Raw genomic sequence first — 10,000 nt, 5'->3', positions numbered from 1 at the left:
ACGCCCTAACAACCGCCCAATCACCTTAGCAACACTCAAGGGATGATCTGTAAGACCAAAACACCTATAAGGCAAAAACAACGCCATAGCAACTGATTAGCAACACTCTAGCAACCACCCAAATTACCTTAGCATACACACGAAGCACCATAGCCACGCTCCAGGAACTACCATCATAGTATCACTAGCAATCACATGAAAGCTACAACATACCTGTTCTCCAGGAACTCATAATATATTAGCAACCACCCAGATCACCTTAGTAACACCTTAGCAATCACATGATACACGAAAGCAACCACATAAGGGTTCACCAGGAACTATAAAATCATAACAACTGCTTAAGAACACCCTGGTAACCACCTAAATCACCATAGTAACAATAGAAAACACAAGAAATAGCGTATGTGACCGGTCCTCGCTTTACTCTGCGTTGTGTTGTGATTAGGCGAAAGGAACCAGTCATATGGGAATTAACAGGCTTTTATTCTGCATGAATAAAGCAAACAAATGGCAAAGCTGAGTATGTGTCTTCCTTAGGAGCTCACCAACCTCTCCTCAATCGCGTTTGCCGCGAACTGACATAAATAAAGGTGAAGTGTGTTTAACATACACCAAAAAAAAGAAACATTATACATAAATTCAAAAACATAACAGAAGCATAAACACATGTGTAAACACATACCTGCATGAATAAAGCAAACAAATGGCAAAGCTGAGTATGTGTCTTCCTTAGGAGCTCACCAACCTATTAGTTAAAGGGATAATTCTCACTACAAAGCTTGCACATTCATGCTTATAAACTTTACCTACAATACATGCCTCATATACATTCAATCTCTCATACATGTTTAAACATCAATGTAATGCAATTTAGAACAACATTACATGTGTTATTATGATAAACAACACTTATATGCTATATTTTAACCGGAGCTTCAGTAAAACTCACCTCTCCTCAATCGCGTTTGCCGCGAACTGAGTGAGAGCAGGCGGAACCGGAAAACGACACTTAAAGGGGCCACGCGCAATTTTCCAAAATACACCAATACATAGAAAACAAACACAACTATGATTTCATTAACTCTGAAATATAAGATATTTAAAGAACAACTTTGAAAATACACAATTAAATTAAAATAATTGATGAATAACAAGGAGAATTTTTAGTGAAATTAATAAATATAATATAACACCTGTTACATTCACCACCCCTAATTTCATCAAAAATTCTGCACATCTATGAAGAGGAGTTTTCAAGAAATCCCATTACATGAACATCATAATTACAGCACTGAAAGCTATCTGTCCTGACAGATACAGAGGAATTTGAGGGTGATCAGGCCTCAAAACCTCTTAGTAAAGTATGTTGCCAAATACACCATACCACATGTAATCATTTGTGTGAAATCCTCACTCACATAAAGTGTCTTATATGCAATTTAACAGCATCGATCATCTGCCAAAATGACCAAAAAAAAGTAGACTTGTCAAAATATAGCGTCATCAAAACAAACTTAAAACTGACTGAGACTTTTTTAGTAAACTGTTCGACAAGTTTGGCATTTTGAATGGCTTTTGGGCCATGGTCTCTATAAGACGGTTGACTCTCTTTACGACTCTACCAGCTCGTGTTGTAATTTTGCCTTGTTCGTGACCTGACGTCAACACATCTACAATCACTGAATCAACAACGTCTGGTTTGGACATAACAGGATTCACAGCTGGACTGTCACAGTTAGAATCACAAGGACTCGAAGGCTCATCAGAAAGGATTTGGATTTGACTCCCTGAATTGGAATCACCATGGTAAGTGTCACTACTATGAACATCTTGTTGTATTGGTTCGTCAACAGACATTGAATTTGGTGAATGTTCTCTGTTTAATGCCCCTGAATTTGTTTTGTTTCTAGAAGTCTCATCCTCCAGACAATCAGTGGAATTCGACAATAGGCTCTCACACTCTGAGTCATCTGAGCACTCCTCAGTTGCTGATTCATCTGATGTCTCCTCTGGAAGTGTTACAGGTAAGAAACTAATATCCAAGAGCATGTTTCGATGAACCACTTTGGTCAGTCCTTTATCATCCTCCACCTTGTATATGTGTGTTTTAGGGTCACTATCCACGATGGTATATACGGTAGGTTCCCATTTATCTGCTAACTTTCGTTTGCCTCTTTCGCTTTTGTTGGCAATCAGCACTCTGTCTCCACAGTGTAGATGTACCCCTTTCATCCTGCGGTTATACATCTCAGTCTGTTTGTTTTGTTCTTGTGTGGCATGTTTTTGGGCAATTTCAGCTGCTTCTGAAAGGTGAGACATCAATGCAGCAGCATAGTTGCTATAATCAACAGTTACAGGATCATTCAAAACTTGTTTAAACATTACATCCACAGGTAACCGTGGTATGCGCCCAAACATAAGCTGAAAAGGGGCATAACCAGTTGTTTCATGTACTGTTGAATTATAGGCGAAAGTCAGAGTCTGTATCTGTTGTGGCCACTTGTCCTTAGATCTCAAGGGCAATGAACGTATCATGGTCCCTAATGTTCGGTTAAACCGCTCTGTGATGCCATTGCCCATAGGATGATAGGCAGTCGTGCGAGATTTGGAGACACCAGAAAGCGCCAGAAGTTCAGCGATAAGCTCGCTCTCGAAATTTGTGCCTTGATCTGTATGGATTCGCTCAGGGAAACCATAGACACAGAACACATGATCCCATAACTTCCGAGCGACTTGCTTAGCTGTTTGGTTAATGCAAGGAAAAGCATGTGCGAGCTTAGTGAAATGATCTGTCAAGACCAACACATCCACTGAACGTTGCTTATTATCCTCTGCACTCCAAAAGTCAAGACAAACCAACTCCATTGGCGCAGAAGTTTTTATGCTTTCCAGTGGGGCTCGGGCAGCTGGCTCAGGTGTTTTAGCCAGAATACACCTCCTGCAACACTTGACATACTCCTTAATCTCATGGTCCATCTTGGGCCAGAAAAATCGCTGTCGTGCTAAATGAATTGTTCTAGCCTGTCCTTGGTGACCAGCAAGATCATGGAGACCACTCAAAGCTTTTTCCTTCATACATTGAGGGAGAACATACTGGTGGCGTTTCTGTCTGCTTACTGGGTCCTTTGTCACTCTATACAAGATCCCATCCTGGATTTTCAGACGATCCCACTGCTTTATGAGTGTCAGAGCTCTGATATCCAACTGGTCTTTTTCTCGTCGAGAAGGGCGTCTTTTCCGAATTACTAAAGGGAGAACTTTCGAAATAGTACTGTCAAGCTCTTGACTCCTTTGCAACTCATCATGAGAAAATCCAAGTAGAGAGATTTGGTTAGCAGCTGCAACCTGACAGACAGATTGTGCCAACTGGACTGCACGAGTAAATGTAGCAGTTTCCCACTCATCATGGACTTGGCAAAGTGTCTTGATGACTACTGAGTCACATGGTTGCTCATATCTGGATAGACATTCCACACGATCATTACACTTGTGGCACTCAACCTTCAATCGAAACGCATCTTGTATACCATCTTCCTTAACGGCATCAGCTTCAGTCAGGAGATGGTTGTAGCTCTCATTCATGAGTCTGTGACTAACTGTTCTCGCAAACGGGTCTCTACTTAAACTGTCAGCCACCACATTCTTTGTTCCTGCGATATGTTTAATATCAAAAGAGTAAGGGGCTAGTTTTGAGACCCACCTTTGTTCACAGGCATCAAGTTTTGGCTTTGACATTATGTAAGTAAGCGGATTGTTGTCAGTCCAAACTGTAAAGGTGTGCCCTTTGAGCCAATGGCTGAACTTTTCGCACACGCTCCACTTCAAAGCCAAAAACTCAAGCCTGTGAGCAGGATACTTTTTCTGTGACACACTCAAGGTCTTGCTGGCGAAAGCAATAGGTCTGGCTATTTCTTCCCCTGCTGGAACTTGGGAAAGCACGGCGCCAAGCCCATCCAAAGATGCATCGATAGAGAGAATGAGTGGTTTTGAGAAATCAGGGTGTGCTAGAACAGCACATTTCAACAACTTCTCCTTAAGCATGCTGAAAGCAACATCGCACTCATCTACCCAGTCACTAGGATTCAGCTTCCGAAATGTGCCAACATGCTTCCCAGATCTCACTTTACCTCGTCTTTTTTGACCGGCAGTTAGAGCAAACAGGGGCTTAGCAATCGCAGAACAATTAGGAATGAAATGTTGATAGTAAAAAATCATTCCTAAAAATGACTTAATTCTTCTTGGTGATGGAGTGCAACCATCCTCCTCCATGAGCTGTGACTTGGACATTTTAGATATAACATCTACCTTAGCAGAATCCACAGAAATGCCGCTTCCAGAAATAATATGGCCTAAAAATTTTACTGAATCACGCAAGAACTGGCACTTCTTGGGACTCAACTTTAGGCGATGCATCTTAAGCCGGTGGAAAACTATTTCCAGCCTGTTCAAAGCTTCTTCCTCAGTAGATGCAAATACAAGTAAATCATCCAAGTAGCAGAGTAAGCTGCTAAAGTTCATGTCTCCAAAAATGCTAAGCATCATCCGCATGAATGAAGCTGGGCTGTTGCACAAACCCTGGGGCATGCGGTTGTACTCATGTAGCCCCATAGGAGTAACGAAAGCGGTGTACTTCTTGTCCTGTTCCCTCATGGGCAAATTATAAAATCCTGAGGTTAGATCCATCGTACTGAAGAAATTATTACCTCCTAAAGCAGCCAAGCAGTCCGACTGATGGGGGAGTGGGTGAGCATCTTTGAGCGTTCTTGCATTAAGCCACCGAAAGTCTGTACAAATGCGAAGACCTCCATCTTTTTTCCATACAAGCACTAACGGTGATGCATATTCGCTGACAGATTTTCTAATAATCCCTTGCTCCTCCATTTCAGTTAGCGCTTGCCGCAGTTTTTGGTAATGGGCAGGAGGAATCCGACGATATGGTAATCGGAAGGGCCTCTCATCTGTAAGTCGGATACAGTGTTCAAATTCCTTGGCTTCGCCACAATCTAACGAATGTTTAGAAAAGACATCATTGTACTTGATCAACAACTGAACCAGTTTCTCCTTAGATGCATCTGTGACTTTGCAGAGATCGATGTCAATTTCATCCAATCCAACATCATTTAGTTTTGAATTTGAACTACAACTTGTATTCGCTTGTATCTCTGAATTAACCATCTGTATCTTTCCAGTGCCCTGCAAGATGGGGAAATCCTCAACAGCCAGACAAGGTGAAACATCTGCTAGTCTCCGATTCTTTCTCAGTGTGACAGGTAGGTCAGATAAGTTGGTTATCTTCATAGGAACCCACCTATCACCCCACATAGATGTTATCACCCGTGCAACCATGATGTTTCTTGGCATAGTCTTGGAAGTTGTTGGTTCAACCAAAATAGTGCTCCCTAGGGACAATGGAGTCTTACTAGGCAGTCGACCCCACACTAAATGTTCTTGTCTAGCAGCAAGAGTAACAGCACGCTGGAGTTTTACTGTTCCAATCTTGTGAGGGATCTCATCATGTCGCCAGCGTGTGATATTTGACATCACATCCAAAAAGTGTTCCCCTTCCTGTGATAGCTGTGTGGGACTCTGTGATATGAAATCCCAGTACTCATCAGTGTTCTTCATTTTGCTCACGATGTGTTTTATCAAGTTAGTACCGAGAATCAAATCATCGTGCTGACCTGGGACCACAAGAATTGGAACTCGACAGCAAATGCCATAAACTTTCATGTTAACTTCGTACAAGCATTTTGGTTGCGCCGTCCTACCTCCAACACCCACAAGAACAATATTCTCCGGGAGTGCTCTCTTATCCAAAACAGCGTTTTCAGACAGCAACTTTTGTTCGGCTGCTTCACTTAGTGTACAGGACATAGAGCCGGTGTCAAGCATTCCGTTCAAGTGGAAGTGATCATTCACAATCACAGAGGTATAGAATAAATCGTCAAAAGGCCTTATTTTCTGTATATTTTGTGTGTATATAACATGAGTATCATCAGAAACTGCATTACATGCATTCTCGTACTGTTGTTCCAGATCCATTATGAGGGTTTCATCATCACCCACACATCCCCTCACCGAATGTGGGTCTAATGGTTTAACGGACCAGTTCCTTGTGAGGAGTAGTTTACATCTGGACTGTGTCGACTACTCCAGTTCGGGCACTCTCTCTTTCTGTGTCCATATTCAAAGCAAGACAGGCACAAACCTTCTCTTCTGCAATGCGCTACTGTAGAATGATTAGTAGCTCTGCACACTTTGCAAAACATCCGTCTCACATTCACATGTCTATAATCTTCAGGTACAGATGGAGTCTGTGCATTTTGTTTCAGCACACGATCAAGCAGATTGATAAGAGACTGTGTGCAACTGTCACTTGACTGAACTGATGGTGGTGACAGTGACACATTTTGACCTGCTGATACATCTGGTTCATTCCCAGACAATTCACCATCCAAAGTCGGTGCTTGAGCATAAGTGGCAACAGGCTTCATAAAGGCAGAACGTTTAGACTGTGCCTTCATTTGCGCTCTTTTCTCAGCTTGAAATTCATCAAGGCGTTCTTGTATTTCAGCTGCAGTCCATTTATCAGCAGTCTTAAATTTTAAGATGGCAGAAAGAGAATGATCAGGGCAGTATTTAACAAACATCATCGTCACTTCACGGTTGGGATCTTCAATACTTCGTCCCTGTCTCCTCAAACACTCATCTGCTATATCAACAGCTTTATTAAGCCGAATCCAGTACTCCATAGCAGTTTCTCCTGGAACAGGTAAGGTACCATAAAAATCAGCAAGCGGCATCGAAGAATATGTCAAATCACTGAAATGTTGCTTGAGTATGTCTGTGACAACTCTTGGGTCTTTTTGCGGCTGCAATAATGGGTTGCTACGAAGAGTAATCTTTATTATATCTTTGGCTCTGCCTGTTAAGTTCGACATAATTTCATCAGCTTGTTCAGGTAGAGGGATGCCTTTCTTTCTCAGATAAATGTTCATGAGTTCTTCCCACTCATGTACTGTCAATTTGTCAGATCCATCCCCTCTGAAGCAGGGGGGTGCCTTAACATCAGGCTTCATAACCAGCTTCATACCAGTTAAATTGAGAGACGGTGACTCAGTGAGAACCTGGCTCGTTCTTATGCTCTGTGGTTGATTATCAATAGTTTCATTCTTTTCACTACCTTTTTTCAGCTGGTCAGATATTGACTGACCTATTTGTTGAGCCAGCTGTGTGATCAAACTACTCAGGTCAGTGTTACTGCACTCATTATCATGTGAATCAGCATTTACACACTGTTCACTATTGTGCACCCTATCAGAAGTACGGGTAGAGCAAAAATTGGGACTACCAAAATTAACAGCTCTTCTTAGTGGGGTATGTTCAAGTTCACCAAAGATACGCCCCCTAGCAAAACCCAATTCAAACCCATTACTAGCTGAAAGATCTGTCTTCTCACCCTTTTGTGACATCTTAATTAATAATGATCACCAAAAATAAACAGTTGATAAAACAAAAAATAGTCAAATCATTAAAGTAAAATTAATTCACAAGTAATTGTTTTTTTTTCTTTTCTCTTTTTTTTTTTTTTAGTCCATTATATTTTGTCTACTGTCTTTGGTAAGATTAATTTCAAACTTTCAGCTTCTTTTTTCTGTATGCACGGGTTAATGTCCAACCTCTTCCCTCTTGACACAGATACCAGCAGAAATCAGATGTCCAACGATGCAGTAAACCCCGGCGACCAAACGGCGTTGATCAAGCAGGATCCATGATGACTCATCAGTTGAAAGTCACGGCACCAATGTGACCGGTCCTCGCTTTACTCTGCGTTGTGTTGTGATTAGGCGAAAGGAACCAGTCATATGGGAATTAACAGGCTTTTATTCTGCATGAATAAAGCAAACAAATGGCAAAGCTGAGTATGTGTCTTCCTTAGGAGCTCACCAACCTCTCCTCAATCGCGTTTGCCGCGAACTGACATAAATAAAGGTGAAGTGTGTTTAACATACACCAAAAAAAGAAACATTATACATAAATTCAAAAACATAACAGAAGCATAAACACATGTGTAAACACATACCTGCATGAATAAAGCAAACAAATGGCAAAGCTGAGTATGTGTCTTCCTTAGGAGCTCACCAACCTCTCCTCAATCGCGTTTGCCGCGAACTGACATAAATAAAGGTGAAGTGTGTTTAACATACACCAAAAAAAAGAAACATTATACATAAATTCAAAAACATAACAGAAGCATAAACACATGTGTAAACACATACCTGCATGAATAAAGCAAACAAATGGCAAAGCTGAGTATGTGTCTTCCTTAGGAGCTCACCAACCTATTAGTTAAAGGGATAATTCTCACTACAAAGCTTGCACATTCATGCTTATAAACTTTACCTACAATACATGCCTCATATACATTCAATCTCTCATACATGTTTAAACATCAATGTAATGCAATTTAGAACAACATTACATGTGTTATTATGATAAACAACACTTATATGCTATATTTTAACCGGAGCTTCAGTAAAACTCACCTCTCCTCAATCGCGTTTGCCGCGAACTGAGTGAGAGCAGGCGGAACCGGAAAACGACACTTAAAGGGGCCACGCGCAATTTTCCAAAATACACCAATACATAGAAAACAAACACAACTATGATTTCATTAACTCTGAAATATAAGATATTTAAAGAACAACTTTGAAAATACACAATTAAATTAAAATAATTGATGAATAACAAGGAGAATTTTTAGTGAAATTAATAAATATAATATAACACCTGTTACACGTAGCAACCTCATATCAGTTTACCAAGAACTAACTTCATAGCAACTACTTAGTAACGCTCTGGTAACCACTCAGATCACCTTAGTAACACCTTAGCAGTCACATTACGGTTCACCAGGAACTATAACATCTTAGGAACACCCTGGCAACCACCTAAATCACCATAGTAACAACAGCAAACACATAAAAAAGCGTAGCAACCTCATATCAGTTCACCAAGAACTAACATCTAGCAACTACTTGGTAACACTCAGGCAACCATCCAGATCACCTTAGCAATGATGTTCCAAGTGTTACGAAACACCATAGCAACCACATAGCTGTACATCGGGAACTATAAGTTCATAGCAACTGCTTAGCGACACCTTGCCTACCATCCAGAACACCTTAACAACGATATTCCAGGTACTATAACACCATACCAATGGCTTAGCAACCATCCAGATCACCTTAGTAACACCTTAGCAATCACACGAAACGCCATAGCAACCACATTACAGTTCGCCAGGAACTATAAGATCTTAGGAACACCTTGGCAACCACCTAAATCACCACAGTAACATTAGTAATTACACAAAACACCATTGAAACCACAAACCAGTTTACCAGGAACTATTAAATCACAGCAACCACTTAGTAAAACCCTGGCAACCAACCAGATCACCTTAGCAATGATGTTCCAAGTACTATAACACCATACCAACGGCTTAGCAACCACCCAGATCACCATAGTAACACCTTAGCAATTACATGAAACACCATAGCATCCACATAACAGTTCACCAAGAACTATTAGGTCATAGCAACCACTTTGCAACATCCTGGCAACCACCTAAATCACCATAGTAACATTAGAAAACACATGAAATACCATAGCACCTACATATCAGTTCACCAGGAATTCTAACATTATAGCAACCACTTTGTAACACCCTGGCAGCCATCCAGATCACCTTAGCGATGATGTTCCAGGTACTATAACACCATACCAATGGCCTAGCAACCACCCAGATGACCTTAGTAACACCTTAGCAATCAGATGAAACACCATGGCAACAATGATTTTCCAGGAACTATAACAGCAACACACTGGCAACCACCTAAATCGATATAGTAACATTAGAAAACACATGAAATACCATAGCAACCTCATATTAGTTCACCAGGAATTATAACATCACAGCAACCGTTCAGATCAC

The sequence above is a fragment of the Danio aesculapii genome, chromosome 20 (assembly GCF_903798145.1).
Source record: "Danio aesculapii chromosome 20, fDanAes4.1, whole genome shotgun sequence".
Classification (NCBI taxonomy): Eukaryota; Metazoa; Chordata; class Actinopteri; order Cypriniformes; family Danionidae; genus Danio; species Danio aesculapii.
The sequence above is the reverse complement of the archived record's forward strand: the minus strand, read 5'-3'. Positions refer to the sequence as shown.